Source organism: Pongo abelii, chromosome X, assembly GCF_028885655.2.
Source record: "Pongo abelii isolate AG06213 chromosome X, NHGRI_mPonAbe1-v2.0_pri, whole genome shotgun sequence".
In the NCBI taxonomy this organism is placed as follows: Eukaryota; Metazoa; Chordata; class Mammalia; order Primates; family Hominidae; genus Pongo; species Pongo abelii.
The window spans coordinates 11,789,819-11,807,531 of NC_072008.2; the positions used below are offsets into that span (position 1 = coordinate 11,789,819).

At 40.6% G+C, this 17,713-nt stretch overlaps 1 long non-coding RNA gene across 3 annotated transcripts; it reads right to left on the reverse strand.

Moving 5' to 3' along the window:
• Positions 1-7,313: 7,313 nt before the first annotated feature.
• On the reverse strand, positions 7,314-17,683 carry LOC129052887 (uncharacterized). Of its 3 annotated transcripts, XR_008518013.2 has the most exons (4): positions 16,360-17,683; positions 10,245-15,130; positions 7,548-7,599; positions 7,314-7,440 (listed from the first exon to the last, which is right to left on the reverse strand). It is a non-coding gene; the product is annotated as an uncharacterized LOC129052887 (long non-coding RNA). The 3 variants fall into 3 exon arrangements; XR_008518012.2 differs by having other exon boundaries at positions 7,548-15,130; XR_010138938.1 differs by having other exon boundaries at positions 7,314-15,130.
• Positions 17,684-17,713: the final 30 nt, after the last annotated feature.

Genomic DNA, 17,713 nt, shown 5'->3' on the forward strand with positions numbered 1-17,713 from the left:
TTTGTTTTTGAGACAGAGTCTCGCTCTGTCGCCCAGACTGCAGTGCAGTGGCGCGATCTTGGGTCATTGCAAGCTCCGCCTCCTGGGTTCACGCCATGCTCCTGCCTCAGCCTCCGGAGTTGCTGGGACTACAGGTGCCCACCACCACGCCTGGCTAATTTTTTGTATTTTTAGTAGAGACGGGGTTTCACCATGTTAGCCAAGATCGTCTTGATCTCCTGACCTCGTGATCCGCCCGCCTCGGCTTCCTAAAGTGCTAGGATTACAGGCATGAGCCACTGCACCTGGCCTAAAATTGTTTTTTAAATAATATTGGATGAAAATTTCTAAAGTTTTCCAAAAAAGTAAGTTTGATAGCACAAATCCATCTGGTCAGAGACATTGTATTTATAGGGAATCTAGTAGCTTTCTGTTTATAAAATTAATCCAGTATTATTTGTATTTTTTCCTTTGGGATATAAACAAGGAAAAAATGGCACATGGGATTAAATACAGAGAACTATATAGTTATCACATCTAATCTATCAATCTCAATGAGCAGGTCCAAAGGATGTTAGGTATGTTTATAAGACAAGAGACTTAGGTTAGCCACAATCCAAGGATTTAGTAAACACAGTGAACTAATGTGACATGTTTGACCATATTTTCTAATTGTTAGCTGTGATTAAAAAAATGTCATGCCGGGCATTAAACAACTTTTGAACCTCCCTTCGATGTCTAGACTTTAGCCAAAGTAGGCTTTGTTTTCATCTTCTAAACCTTTGCACATGCTTTTTCCATTTGCTCCACGATCAACTTTTCCTCTCTGATCCCTTCTTATCTTTCAGCACAATTTCTCTGGAAGAGGAATATCTGTGCTCCAGATATTCTCTGACCTTCAGCCATGAAGTTGCTCACCCCTGCTATGTCCTCCTATAGCACTCTGTACCTCCTTTTTCATTACATTTTTTTCTTCATTAAGTTTGTAAATTCATCTGTCAATTCAACTAGTCTTGGCTTCATAGGGCTAGGGACTGTACTAATGTGCTGCCATCTCATATCTCCTCCAGTGTCTAGTGTCTAATAAATACTTTCTGGATAAATGAATACTCTAAATGACTATACTGCATAATTCTCATTCCTATTCTTGGTGTTTCTCAGTCACTATGTTTCTCCTCCTGGTGCACACACATCTTTGAAAATGCAGAATTTACATTACAGATTAACTGCAACTTATATAAGTTTTATATAAACTTGTAACATTTTATATAAACTTTTGTAAACTTATCTCCTTGGTGTAAAAGTACTGCTGGATAGAAAAAGTGCAGGTCTCTTTAGGACTCTCAAGTTCTGAATTGCACCCACTGTTACTGAAGCACTAGGGTTTGGACTAGGTGCTGCTGCTCGTCACACAGAAAGCCACAATGAGTACTGTTAAGGAAGAAGGCTTTAATTGGGTTCTGCAGCCAAGGAGATGAAAACTCAGTCTCACATCCGTCTCCCTGAGTCTCAAATCCATCTCCCTGACCAGCTAAAACTAGGGGTTTATAATAGTAGTGAAGAAATGTAACAATGTGTGAGAAAACAGGAGCTGGGAGGGGCAAGAAAGCGATCATCATGAATGAGGGGTCCAGCCTCTAATTGTCTGGATGTGCTGATCTTGTGAGTTTTAGTTCTTTGACACATTTATTTATTTATTTATTTATTTATTTATTTATTTATTTATTGAGAGGCCTGAAGGTCTTTGCTTCCTGAGGAAGGAGCTCCCATAACACAAATGTAAGTTTCAAGTTTCAAGACCAGAAGGGTCAAAATTTTTTTTTTCTTGAGAGAATGAGTCTCATTCTGTCACCCAGGCTGGAGTGCAGTGGTGTGATCTCAGCTTACTGCAGCCTCTGCCTTCTGAGTTCAAGCGATTCGCCTGCCTCAGCCACCCGAATAGCTGGAATTATAGGCATGCCACCACACCCAGAAAGATTTTGTATTTTTGGTAGAGACAGGGTTTCACCATGTTGGCCAGGCTGGTCTTGAACTCCTGGCCTCAAGTGATCCACCTGCCTCAGCCTCCCAAAGTGCTGGGATTACAGGCGTAAGCCACCACACCTGGCCCCCAGAAGGGTCAATTTCTCTTTATCCAAAAAATTATCTATGGGACTATTGGATCGGTTTTACTGCCATAAACTTTTATGTGTTCATTTTTGTAATACACTACGAAAGTTTACCTGTATCTTACTTTATACATTTTCATTAGTCTGCCTGCCCAGACACTGCTGCAGAAAAGGAAAGTTCTGAAAGGAATGTTCATTTCTACTTTTGGGGTTTACATTTGGCCAAGTTCAGAAGGGACCTGAGGAGCAGAATAAAGTAGTGGTGGATGATGACAACAATGATGATGATAGGAAACAATTATACATACTGAGCACTGTGCTAAGTACCTTATAGTATATTATCCTTTAATCTTTCCAACAATCCTGAGTTAGATATGGATACATTAATCAATTGACAGAAAAAAAAACCAAGATGTGCATTTTCACTTGTATGAGCATGCACACACACACACACACACACACACACACACACGCACACATTATGTGGAGCAAGGACCAAATGACCTGGCTTGGAATACAGGTTCCACCGTGAGCTATTTCTGTGTGCCTCTTAGAACTGAACCTGCCATACAAGGGAGGCTTTCCAGGTACTGACCATGCTGTTTCTTGACCTCGGTTGTGATTACAGAAGTATTCATTTCACAATAATTTATTAAATCATGGGTTTAAGTTTTATACAATTTTTATATGAGTGTAATATTTTATAATAAAAAATGGTTGGGGCTGTGCATGGTGGCTCATGCCCATAATCCCGGCACTTTGGGAGGTCAAGGCAGGAGGATCACTTGAGCCCAGGAGTTTGAGACCAGCCTGGACAACATGGTGAAACCTTGTCTCTACGAAAAATACAAAAGTTAGCCAGGGGTAGTGGCATGTGCCTGCAGTCTCAGCTACTGGGGAGGCTGAGGTGGCAGGATCGCTTGAGCCCTAGAGGTGGAGGTTGCAGTGAGCTGAGATTGTACCACTGCACTCCAGCTCGGGTGACAGAGCGAGACACTGTCTCAACAAGAACAAGAACAACAACAACAGAAATGTTGGAAGAGGAAAAAAAACAAGGAAAGGAGGGGAGGAGGAAGAAAAGAAGGGTGGAGGGAAGGGTGGGAGGGGAGAAAGGAAGGTGAGAAGAGAGGGAGAAGGAGGAGAGGGGCAAGGCGGGAACAGGAAAGAAAAAGCCTAGCATAAATTTAGCATTTTATAACCATTAGCTATTATTAGCTAAAAACAATTTTCTAGGCTTTTAGATACATTTTTGAATATAGAAACAAGGTATTGATCAGCAAGATATATCCCATGAAGTGTCTTCTGCACATACATACACACAACTAGCTCTTTTACTGAGGGGATTACTTTTGTGGAAAACAGCCCAATGTTTGACCATTTATTCCTGTTAAAAATTTTTATTATGAAATATTACAAACACACAGAAAATTAGAATATAACAGATACCTGTGTACTCACTACACAGCCTTGTCAAATCTTTATATTTTGTCCTATTTGTTTCAGTTAAGTAAAAAAATAATTATGCAATTGGAACACTCCCTCCTCAATATGTACTCCTTCCCTCATCCTATTTCTCTCCTATCTTGGAGGCAACCACCATTCTGGATTTATTGTTTATTTTTTGTGCATTTTTATGCACACATCATATACACTATTGTATGTTTTTAAGATTTTTTTTACTGACTGCTACAGTTTTGATACAATGACTATGTTATTTCTTTTATGTGCTGCTGTATTATATTGTATGAATATTACACTTACCTATTTCTACTTAGATCATTTTCATAATCTTTGTAATAACAAGCAATACTAGAAAGAAAATTACGATACTCATCTCCTGTTACAAAGTATTTTTCCAGATACATATCTAAAAATTGAGTTGGAGAATCAAAAGACAGGTGTGTCTCCAACTTTTTTATATGTGGCCAAATTGTTCTCCAAAGCAGTTGTCCCCATTCACACTCCTGCTAGCAGCAGATGAGAATTCCCACCTCTTGGTATCTTTATATAGCCTTCACATTTTTGCCAATTTGAAAATGTGAAACTTACATTGTTTTTAGAAGAAACATTTCCCTAAACACTAACAGGTCATACCTATTTTGAAATGCTTCTGCCACTATAATTTTCTCCCATGTTACTTGCCTACATTTTTGCTTTGCCTATTTTTCTTTCAGGTCATTAATCTTTTCCTTATTGACTTCTAAGCATTCTCTAAAACCTTTTCTCTGACATCATCTTCCTCCACATTGCAAGCAAATTCTTTAAGTAAATTTTTAATTAACATATAACATAGAGACAGAAAAGTACACAGATTGTAAATGTATAGTTCAGCAAGTTTTCACAAAGGTTACCAGTGGCCACATCACCAAATAGAACACTACTAGCACCCAGAATATCCCCTTTTGTCCCTCCTCCAAAGGGTAACACAATCCCAACTCTTAACACTACGCATCATTTTTGCCTGTTTTTGAACTTTATATGAATAGAATTATGCACTATGTACTGTTTAGTGTATGGCTTCTTTCATTCAATAGTATTTCTGAAAAGATTAATCTATGTTGTTTGTTCTTTCTGATATATTGTATTTCATTGTATAAATGTATTACAATTTATTTACCGAAGCTACAGTCAGTAGATATGGATGACAGCTTCAGGGCTCTTCCAAAGAGTGCTACTATGAACATTCCTTTGTACATGTCTTTTGGAAATTCATGTCTGCATTTCTGCAGGGCATGTACCTAGGAATACGATAGTTGGGTGATAGAGTATTATACGTTCAGCTTTCATAAATACTTCCAAACAAGTTTCAAAAGTAGTTTTTTCAACTTATACTCCCATCTACAGTGTTTGGGGGTTGCAGTTGCTCACAGCCTCATCAAGACTTAGTATTACTTGTCTTGCCCATTTAAGACATTCTGGAGAAAACATACTGAGATCTTGGTAATTTGCATTTCCCTACTGATGTTCATCACCTTTTCAAATATCCTCTCCCACACTGTGACTTGCTTCATTATTAATTTTATGGTGCTCTTTGACGAACACAAGTTATTAGTTTTCATGCAGTCCACTTTTTCTTTTTAATGAGTGCTTTTTGTGTTTAAAAATTTGCTATCTTGAAAGTCATGAAGACATTCTTTCATGCTTTCATTTAGATGTTTTATTGTTTTAACCTTGCACAGATAGATCTGCAATCCATCTGAAATTGTTTTTACATACGGTTGAAGTAGGAGATCAAGATTCCTTTTTTATATGGACATGCAATTGATCCAGCACCATTTATTAAAGAGATCATCTTTGCCTCACTGCACTGAAGCAACCCCCTTCTCACAATTCAAGTGGCTTGTGTGGGTCTGTTACTGGACTCTATTCCAGCGGTCCCCAATCTTTTTGGTACCAGGGACTGGTTTTGTGGAAGTCAAGGGGGGCATGGTTTTGGAATGAAACAGTTCCACCTCAGATCATCAGGCATTAGTTAGAGTCTCATAAGGGGTGCACAGCCTAGATTCCTTGCATTTGCAGTTCACAATAGGGTTTGCGCTCCTATGAGAATCTAATGCCAATGCTGGTCTGACAGGAGGAGGAACTCAGATGGTAATGCTGGCTCGCCTGCAGCTCACCTCCTGCTGTGCAAAATGGCTCCTGACAGGCCACAGACTGGTACCAGTCTGTGGCCCAGGGCTTAGGGACCTCTGCTCTGTTCTGTTCAGTTTGTCTATTTGTCTTTTCTTACATCTGTACCACAGCATCTTAAATACTGCAGTTTTATAAGAAGCCACAATATCTGATGATAAAAGTCTTCTAGGTTTGTTCTGCTTTTTCAAAATTTTGGTGGCTGTTTCTGGCCCTTTTCATTTCCATACAAATTTTAGAATCTGCTTTTCAATTTTCAAAAAACTTCTAGGATTGCATTGTATTTATGAATCTATACATCAATTTAGGGAGAGCTAGCATCTTTATAATATTAAGCTTCTCGATCTATAAACATGATGTATTCCTCCATTTACTTAGGTCTTTTTAAATTTCTCTTAATAATTATGTGTTTTTCACATCTTCTATTAGATTCATTCTAGGTATTTGACCTTTTTGATACTGTTGTAAATGCTATTCCAAATTTCATTTTCTACTTGCTTATTGCTAGCATACAGAAACACAATTGACTTTGTACACAGCAACCTTACAAAGTATCTTTATAGCTTATCTACAGATAGAGTTTTGGGACTTTTTTGTGACATAGACAATTGTGTCATCTGAGAATAATGATAGCTTTATTTCTTCATTTTCAATCTCTATGCCTTTAATTCCTTTTATTTGCCTTATTGTTTTGACTAAGATCTCAATATTGTATAGAATTGAGGTAAAATGAGCATCCTGTCTTAGTCCCCATCTCAGGGGAAAAGCCTGCCATAATTCATGCTAAGTGCAATGTTCTGCAATGATTTTTTTATCCCTAGATTTAAAATATTCATTACATGAGTAGTTTGCTTCATTTGAGAATCCATCTCTTTCTTATCAAAAAGGTAACCTTGAGTTCCTTTAAATTATTTAACAACATTCAGTAGTACTTGATAAATTTCTGGCATATGATTTTCACCTTGAATATTAATGTAACATATACCAATATTTTTTAAGGAGTGTACCTCTGTTTTGCTGCTTGGATCTCGCCTATTTGTGTGTGTGTGTGTGTGTGTGTGTTTAAATAAAAGGAAATAAAAATACATAGACTTGGGTTTATGCTAAAGCTATTCAGGTCACTTATTTATTTATTTATTTATTTGTTTGTTTAGAGGCTCACTCTAGCACCCAGGCTGGAGTGCAGTGGCGCAACCTCGGCTCACTGCAATATCTGCCTCCTGAATTCAAGTGATTCTTGTGCCTCAGCCTCCCGGGTAGCTGGGATTACAGGCACACACCACCCATGCCTGGCTAATTTTCATATATATATATATATATATATATATTTTTTTTTTTTTTTTTCTTTAGCGGAGACGGGGTTTCACCATGTTGGCCAGGCTAGTCTTGAACTCCTGACCTCAGGTGATCCACCCACCTTGACCTCCCAAAGTGCTAGGATTATAGGCATGAACCACGGCACCCAGCCCACATTTTAAATTTAAACTAAAATGAGATTGGGATGATGTTTGAAGCCTGAAGAACCACTGATTCATTTTTTTTTTCATTCAACAAGCAATTTTGAAGCAATTAGGATGCACCAAGAACCAGTCTCTGGGGACTTTGAAGGCTGAATATTTGCTAATTATTTTATTTAACAAGCTTTTTTTTTTTCCTCAAGAAATTATGATGTACCTGGAACTGTACAAGTCCCTGGAGATATGGAGGAGATCTCAAGGAGTTCCTATTGCACAGGGAGAAAATGAGACATAAACAGATTCATCCCACAGTATGATAAACACAATAATAGAAGGATGCATGTGGAGATACACATAGGGGCCCCCAGCTCACCTTTGGCCAGGGGCAGTTGGCATCTGTGAAGACTTTGCACAGGAGACGATGCCTGAGTTGAAGCATAAAAGATAAATATGAACTAACTGGGCAAAGAGGAATAGAGGTAGAAATACTGCATCAAAGCAAATGGCCAAAAGTAAACGAACAAAACAGCATTTGTTCATTCAACAAATATTTATTGAGTGCTTCCTATGTCACAGACATAGCATTTGGCATAAGGTTCTGATAAATAAAAATAGACATAGTCCCTGCTCTCCTGAGTAGCTTTCAGAAGTAGGGTAAGAGATATTTATAAAATCTTATTTGACACCTTTTTTCCAAGTATTCATTAACCTCCAAACACATTCTTATACTCCGAATATTATTACATTACTAAAACAAAAATCAGTGTCTACTACATAGCTATAATTTCAGAGGCAGTTTTCCAACATTTTTAGTGGGAAGTCTCAGAAATTCATTTACACTTTGATTTTTCCATCTTGGACTACAGTTTCTTTTTTTGAGATGAGGTCTCACTCTGTCGCCGAGGCTTAGGTGCAGTGGTATGATCATAGCTCACTGCAAACTTGAACTCCTGGACTCAAGTGATCCTCCCCCCTCAGCCTACAGAGTGGCTTGGACTAGAGGCATGTGCCACCAGGCCTGGCTAATTTTCTAAATTTTTATTTGTTAGAGATGGAGGTCTCACTATGTTGCCCGGGCTGGTACTGAACTCCTGGCCTCTAGTGATCCTCCAATCTCTGTCACTCAAAGTTCTGGGATTACAGGCATGAGTCACTGTGCCTGGCAACTTAGACTGCAGTTTCTGAATGAAACTGTTTTATAAGTGATGGTTAGGTTTACCCTCCAGCACTCAAAGCCTATTTAATCCATAATATACATGAGGTATTAATAGTTCTATTTCAAATACACTGAATCACTTATTATGTCATATCTATGAAAAAATGCTAGGCTTTGGGGATACATGTTTGCAAAAGATGACACAGCCCTGGGTCTCATAGAAGTTACAATCTAGTAGAAGAGACAAATAATTAAACAACCACACAAATGAATGTATGATGATGATCTGAGATGATGGCTATAAAATGAAGGGACCAGTGGAGACATAATGAAGCACCACAGCCTATCCTTTGGGTCTGGAAAGACCAACGTGGTAACCAGGCAAAGGAGGAGAGGAAGAATATTCTGGATAAGGTGTTAAAGGAACTGGGACAAGATCAGTGTGGGTGGTGTAGGGCAAGAGAGGAAGACAGTGGCATGAGAAAGGCCATGTCAAGACTATACTTTGCCTAGTGAGCCATGCCATTTCTTTCTAATAGCAAAAAGAAGTCCCTGGGAGACTAAAAGCAGTGCAGTTAGTATCATGATAGATTTACATATTAAAATGGTTCATCCTACCTACACTGTGAAAAAAAGATGCTACAGAGTCCATGTGAAAAAAAGACGCTACAGAGTCCAGTTGGATACAAGGCATCCAGTTAGAAGGTTTCCGCACTGATGCTGGAGAGGTGACAGTGGCTCACACCAGAATAGCAGTAATAGAGATGTAATAAAAGATTAATGAGCTAGAAAGCTACTTATGTGATAGGACCTGGTTAGGGATTACTGAGAGGGTTGAGAGAAAGAGGTTGTCTAGAATGACTACACATTTTCAGGGCTACTTAGGAAGTAGAACTGATTGAATGTTAGGGGTGAGGGAGAAAAATGAATGGGCAGTATCCAGATAGATATACAGCTTGAACAATAGGATGGATGGTGATATAGCCACTAACATCAACTGAGACACAGCAGGAGGCTTAGGAAGAAAGGTGATGAGTTGCATTTTGGACTTGTTCCATTTAGATACGTTGGGTATTCCCTAGGTATGAGGCTAGCATATGATTACAGGATAGCACTCTGATACCTGAAGACTAGAGAAGAGATGTAGGTATGGAGAGTCATCATTTTGCAGGTTACACATGCCCCATCAGCGGGGTTGAGATGGGACTGTGGGGAAGCAGGACTGTTAAGAAAATACGGTTGCAGGTCTCATTACCTCTTGCATTAATTAATGCAGAGTCCAATTAATGAAAGTCCAAATTAACAAAAGAGTGCAACCTCTTTTCAGTAACATGTTTATACAGCTCCCAGGAATTTATACCTTGTCCGTGCAATCTCCCTAGGTTTAACTGCTGGCTTTCCTCCAGGAAAGCAAAGTGACTGAGAATCAGATCCACTAGTCACCATTTTACTCCAATATAGTGAGATCATGTACTGAGTGAAGAAAAGCAGAATTATTTTCACACTTCAGCCTCTTTTGCAATCTTACTGTTCCTGTCTGAGAACTGGTCTTTCACCATTCTTTCTACTACTGCGACATACCAACGTGTATGGAACAGTACACCCAAGCCAGGCTCATTGTTTACCACTTTCAGGAAACTATTTGCAAACCCGAGATGGGATTAGAATACTCATTATAGCTAACATTTATTTTTTTCATTATTAAACTTTATCGGATATCGACAAAATGAAAAATTAGATTTGGTACAAATCTTGAGAAACTTTTATTTCAAGCCTTGTTAAAAACATGACTAAAATAATTTGGTTCACTTTCCTGCTTTCCCGAAAACCACTACATAAAATATTGGCTACACCTTGAGGTATTCAGAAGATTCTATTCATTAGAACTCTCAGTTGCAAGTGACAGAAACCTACCTGAACAATAAGCTGCTTTCTTTCCACTTGAGTTGCTTTCCCCCGTGTCCAAGTAGCAAGAACGTGGAATAATTCTCATTGGCCTTGTATCGCACCAAGGTGCCTTTTTGCCCAATCACCTTGGTGAGGAGATGAGATATTGCCTTGGATCATGCCTGGGCCATCTGCCCAACTTGTGGTCAGAAGAAAAGATCTGCTACCAGAATAAAGAAGATGGCAAATCTAACAAGACAGACTAAATATAGTCACTACAACACAATTCACATGATGACGACGAGAATCCAGTACTTTGTGTAGCATGAAAAAAAGAAGTGACAATACCTCAGAGTCATCACTTTGAATGATGATTGTCATTGGAGACAATCATCTTAATAAGATTGGGGTGAGATTTAAAAAAGTCACTGTACATTCTTAGAATTTTTAAGGTTTTAAAGTCATCTTTGTAGTAAATTATTAATCTCTGGAAACTAAAATATGAAAATCATTTTCAGTTACTTTTTAATCTAAAAATTACCATTTTTAGTTTAGGTTTTACTACATATAATCCAAGTATAATGAAGGATAATTTAGGTCAATAATTTTCAATTTGATAATTGAGCTAATATTTTCATGATCCATTAGTCATGGACTCATGGTAATTTCCTCATGAGATTCTGTTTTAAAAAACAATGTCAGCCAGGTGAGGTGGCAAGTGCCTGTAGTCCCTGCTACTCAGGAGGCTGAAGTGGGAGGATGGCTTGAGGCCAGGAGTTTGAGGCTGTAGTGCACTATGATTGTATCTGTGAATAGCCACTGCACTCCAGCCTAGGCAACATAGCAACACTTGTCTCTAAAAGAGCAAACAAACAAAAACTGCCCCCCCAAACAAAACAAAAAACAATGTCAATATGATATCTTATGAACATTAATTATAGATTTGAGTAAAGAGGAAGCTGTATCTAGCCATGGTTCCTGGGAGAACCGAAAGCTAATAATAAATACTCAATGTAGCCTGATTCTTTTTACCACTTTCTTCAAAAACTTAACAAAAATTAATTACAAGGATGACAAAGCTGCTTTTCAAATATGATAAAAACAGAGAATAATGTTTTTAAGAGTCACTCACTGAAATATGACCAAGAAACTAATAATTTCCAGAATATATTTCAACAGCAAAATTTGTAATTCATGTGTATTTTGTTTCCCTGTCATGGTTCACCAACAGTTCATAATGTACAATTAATAGTAGTTTTATTGTTCATAATACATCATCATTTTTATATGAAATTAGTCAAGGACAGTTGTTTTACTCAGAAACATCATGTGAGTCTTAAGTAAAGCAAATTTCAGGTGAATAAGACATTCAATCTTCCTTTTAAAATTCTGCCAAATTTCAAATAGGCTTTAATGTTTCAGAGGTCTTGGCATTTGAAGGTTGTCATCTAGTTAACATTTTTTAAACCCGACTTGATATTTTGAACCTTTTTGAAAATGATTTTGTGTAAATTTCTCTGGAATTTCAACTGTAAGGATAGTCTTCTAATCTGGCCTTTGTAGCTGATATGACTCAGTCTCTTGAAGACTAAAATGATTATATGACTGCAAGTTCAGTACCCTTTTTAATGCAAATAATATTCTCTGTGTTTGTGCTAATTTGATATGTCACAGGTGCAGAAAGCATTGATTACATAGCTGTACAAAGGCAGAGATATTTGAAACCTCCTTAGAGTTTTATAAGCCTTTTTAAAAGCTTGTAAAACTTGGGATATTAACAAATGGAGAAAGTGGGACATGGATATTAGATAGAACCAGATTGGAAAACACCTTGCCATTCTGACGTTTATTCATGTGCTACCTTGGGTAAGCCCCTTAACATTTCTGAGCCTTAGTTTTCTTGTTTTTAAGTGCAGATAATAATTATCTAGTTCAGAGGATTGTTTATGGGCTAAAAAATATGACATGTGGAAAAGTTGGCATGTAGCCACTCAATAAATAGCTGCTGTTATTATTTGGTTCTGTTAAATGGAATAAACCTCAGCTTTGAATGTTTAATCTTGAATAAGAAGGTTGAGGACCTAAAGTTACTTTTTAAGCTTGTACCAGGGCCAAATCTTACGCCCAAGGTGGCTTTACTCAAACTTGCCAATAGATGTAAATAATCATTCTCACCATCTTCAAAAGTATCCACTGACCCTAAGTACAGTGTCACAAAAGTGCAAACTGACTACATTCTACAGCTCTGAATTCATCAGAACCCAATTATATTCTGAATGTTGGCCATTAAGGTTGTTGATCATACAACAGGAAAGCCTGACAAGTACCTGCCTCAGTTTACACCTGAAACAGAACACTGGGCTTCATCTGTACAGTAAGAATTTCAATTTTTGAATTCACAGATGCTGGAATCCCACTCTGATATTTCAATTCAATGAGTCAAAGCTGCAGCTGTAAAAAGCTCCTCAGGTCACCCAAATTCTGTTTTTTAATGTGTTTGTCTGTTACCATACGGTTCACAGTTTTTCCATGTCAGTAAATATCTTTCTACAACATAACTTTAAATGGTTTCATAATATAGGCGTGCTGCTGGACTTTGTTTCAAACTTGCAAGATAGACATCATGTATGTTAATACTCTTGCTATTTATAAAGTGACAGTGACTTGAGTCTTGAATCTTACAGCCCAAGCCCAGCCACATCGTTTTGTGGAGAGGTGTGCTTACCAGCATCATTGGCTTTGGTGTCAGCCTGAACTCAAGCCCCATCTTTGGACAAGTCAGTTAGCAATGCAGGTCCCTGTTTCTACCTCTGTTAAACGAGGGTGATCATAATACCACCTCCTAAGGTTTCGAGAATGACTGGATCTGAATATGTCAAGCACTTAGCAGAATGCCTATCACATAGAAAACACTCAATAAACCTTAATGATTGAGGAAAAACTAGGCAGCCTCTGACATCCAGGAGCTGGCCCGGCATGAACAGCTGGGCCTGGCTATTCTCATATTGATCATAAACAGTGTCATAGAATATCAGGTGAAATCACTTAGGGACCATGATGGATCATGACAAGAACAAGAGCACTCCAACCACGCCTGAACACAGGCAAAACACAACTACTGTCCAAACCACAAAATCCAAAACAGTCCCTTCTCCTGGCTAATATGAGTGACAGCCACTTCTTTACCAATCACAGCTTCAGCTGCAATCTGGTCTTTCCTCCTCCTAGGTAAGATGTAATCAAATACCCAATCCTAAAATCCCTTCTTCATGACATCATCAAATGCAGAGGAAAACCTTACTTCCTTAACTCCTTCCCAAGAAGAAGGGCTTCAAGCCACCAAATCACAGAACACAAGCTCAAGTCTTCCAATAAGCCTTTTCTAACTCCCTCACTGAGGCTCCCCACAACTTCCCAAGGCGTGCCTTCTCCCTGGCTGAAATAAACAATATACAACTTGTTCAACTCAAGTTCAACAAGTGTGTTCCTAGTGGTCTTTGGCTGGAGGGCACTGATGGCAGCATTCTGGAACGCTTTCTTCATAATATAACCACAATGTAGGTAGCTTGGTTTTTCCCTTGGAACTACATCCCTATAACATCTGAAGAATTACAAGTGGAAACCGAGAAGCAGTGAAAGTCAACTCCACTTGACCTGAGAAGCACCAACAAGGATTAAGGATTAAGAAGCATTGCAACTTTTGTAAAAGGATCACTATAACTTTTATCAGAATATTCATTAACCACAAGATACATTCTTAGGATGTAGGTCTGCATATCACCTAAGACCAAAAGAAGAAAAAAAATCTAATTGTAAGGTCATCCAGTTCTAAGGTCAAAGTTGTAAGATCATAGATTGTTCTTAACTTTATAAATGGGTTGTTCCAGAAATTCATTTAAAGTTTGTTTCTAACCTAAAAGAGACATTCTAGTTGAAACCATATCATAAATGGTAACTAGGTTTACCCTTCATTCCCAAAGCCTACTGAATACTGAATACATGTGAAACAATATTTCAAATGCAACATCAATTATGTCTACATGTCCATGGAAAAATGCATTCTCACCATCAGAGGTCTGTCTCATCAGTATCACCAAAATTAGCAATAGACATCATACCAGATGCCAATAACCTAACTCTACAACTGCAGGAGGGGCGTGATCAGGATGCTTTTGCTGCATGGAGGTTTATTATGTCACAAAGCAAGAAGTTTGGTGTTAGGCATCAGGATTAGTTAATGTAGTGTGTCAGGGGCTCAACAGCTCCACAGTGACCCAGGTGAGCGAGTGCTAGCCTTGGGCTCTCATCCTCAGAGCCTCAGTGATGATGGCCAGCTCCGTGGTGCCAAGGTGGCTACAGCACTGACACCCTCCCCAACCCCGCATTCTGATGCAGACGATAACACCCAGTGAGGAAGAGGAGACCTTATGCCAGATTTATTTCTTTTAGGGGGAGGCAGGTGGAAAATATTTTCCAGAAGTACTCACAGTTCCCAATTTTAACTCGCTATGAGAATTTCTCATTGGCCAGGCGTGTATCACATGACCATACTTAAGCCAATCACTGTAAGAGGAAGGGGATTGCCGGGATTGGTTTAGACCAGTAGTTCTCAGCCCCGCCTGCACAGTGGAATCGCCTGGGAACTTTGGAAACAAAATTCCAACTCCTGGCAACAGTATTTTAACAAGTTTTCAAAGTTCCCCAGCTGTTCCAAATGTATACCCAGAAGTGAGTCCTACCGTATTAGCCCGATCAAGTTTCACTCCAGCCCTGGTGGGAGGTCTGCTCTAACAATGTGGGATGGCAAACACCTGAACAAAATTGGGCCTCTGCCAGTGGGGCGGCGGGCGACGCAACTAACTGGATCCCGCACTGCACACACTTTGCTAAGAGAAGCAATTCCTGTAGGTGACCTATAATGAGAAATCAAAAAGATTTGTTATAAGATTTAATGGTTATCTTAATCCCGACAAAAACAAGACCATTCTATAATCATGCCCGAATACAGACGAAACTACTGTCCAAACCTCAAAAACTGGAAAATGAGGAAAACACCTAAGCTGCAATTCAAGAGTGCCTTCCTCTCTGGAGCTTTTTCAGACACTCTCCCTCCTCCTAGAGAGAAGTAAGCTCTTCTGTCTCCTCTATTCCACACTAGCTTTATCAGGGTATGCACATAAAGCTTGAACTTGATTGCTTGCTGCTCTGCCCTCCTGAAATGTGCCCTCTGGGAGGACAGGGGTAATGTATGTATCCTACTTTGTGTGTCTAGCAACCAGCACACAGGAGGTCCAATAAATATTTGTTGAATGAATGAATGAATGAATGAGGGACACGGAGAAACAGATAAGAAATGCCTAATGTCAAGAGCAAATATTTACCCAGCGCTTATATGTCAGGCACTACACAAAGCCATGTTCACTGAATTGACTCATTGATTCCTAAAAAACCCTATGAAGTAGAAGCCACTATTTCCTTCATTTTAAACATGAACAAAGTGCATTACAAAGAGACTAACCACTTGTCCATGGTCACAAGCTAGAAAGTGACAAGCATGGGACTGGGTCCTGGAGAGTGGTTTGCAAAGCTGGCCATGTTCTTAACCTTTACACCCGAGAGGAAAAATGATGTCCTGCATTAAGGGTGGAGCCCTCTCTAGTGGATCCTAATCTGGAGGAGGACTGTAAGGGGTGCTGCCATTGGCAGGCTTTTTAACTTTTAGGTTCCTGAAGGCTTTTGCATTCTTGTACTTTTTTAGAGGGACAGGGAAAGAGGAATTCCTCAATGACATAAGAAGGGGTGGAAATGGGGAGAAACAAAGGAAAGCATCTAAAATCCTATCCCTGAAAGGGCAGAGCCTGCAGCAGAACTCTCCAATCATGGGCAGGAAAAATAAAAAGGTGAATACTTCAGTTATGGTTTAACAGGACGTGCAATTACGCGTGCTTCCAAGCCGCCCCTGTCATTTGTGGAGAACACCACCATCTACTGTTCTCATCTCTGATAAACCACAACCTGGAGAGGAATCATGGTTCCAGTTCTAGTTTCTGCACCGTATTACCCCAAAGGCCATTTGACCATCTTCCCCCAACCTTTAACTCCTCTGTATAGCCTTATTCTGGCGGATGCAGCTATTACTCACCCAATTCCTTGGGCCAGAAAACCTGGAAGTCTCTCAAGATTCCTCCTTCCCTCTCCTTCACATCCAATTGGCCACTGAGTTTTGTGGGTTCTATTTCCTGAATCAATCTGTTCATTCATTCCATATTGATTATGTGCCACGAATACGCCGTGATGAATTGGATAAGACCCCTTCCCCCAGCTTCAAAGAGCTTACTGTCTTAATGAGGTCATTTTGCAAATGAACAACCCATTCTACAGCACAGTGGTACATGCAAGAAAGGGGTTAAGCAGAGTCCTGGGAGGGAACACCTCAGGGCTTTATGATTCATCTTGGGAAGCCTGAGGGCTTTTCTGTTGGCAATGCCCACGCTGAAATGTGAAGGATGTATACCAGGAACCTGGTGAAGGAAGCGTGCGGAGGGGAAGCAAATGCAACTTTCTGGAGGCTAGAACAGAGTAGGGGAAGTTCACTAGGTCCGCAGAGATTAGCCTGGAAGCTGGTCTCCAGCCCGGTCCTAATCCAGTAATTACACTGCCCAATGGCTTTCCAAAACTCAAAATAAAAAGCCCAGCACCGTCCTTCCTGTCCCTGGAAGTTTGTCCTTCAAGCCTCCCATCACTTGTCATTCGCTCATCAAGTATTTACTTAACATCCACTCTGTGCAGGTACCATATTGATAGCGGCCTCAAGGGTGCTTCTATTTAGGGAATTTTTAGTCTATCGGAGCAGATAGACCGTGGGGGGCATTCCGGGGATGCTGGGGGCTGTCAGGCCACGCTAGAAGCTGACACTGAAGACGTCAGCTACTCTTTAAGGACCCATCTGCCTCGCTGCCCACTGCTCACCCCGTCACTGGGGGCTCCAGGCCTGCCACCGGCTTGTCCTCTGGAGGGATAAGCAAGTGTTCTATTCACAGCCCGGAGTGCCCTTCTGCCCTCGCCCGAGGCCACTGCCCGCCTGGGGCCAGCTCCAGCGCTGCGTTCTCCAAGCGTGGCCACACTCATCGGTGCGCTGCTCTGCCAAGGGGGCTGACGCGGCGCGCACGGCCAGGGAGCTCTTGGGGGCAGACGCCGTCCAGCCTCCCGGCCGCCGGGTGCCTACTCCAGACCGGCTCTCTCTCTCCCTAGGCGCCTCCCACGCCCGGGCCGGAGAGCGGGCGCTCGGGGCGACGGACGACCCTGCGCGCACGTGGGCGCAGCCTGGAGGCCGCGGGGACCCTCTCCCATGGGGGCGACGGGAGACGTCCTGCCGGTAGACCTTGGCCAGGGGGTCGCGCTCCCCGCCCGCACCCCTCCCGGAGCCCCGGCGGGGACGTGCGGGGACGCGCCCGGGCGGGAGCGCGCGCGCCAGGCGCCTCCGAGGTCCCGGCAGC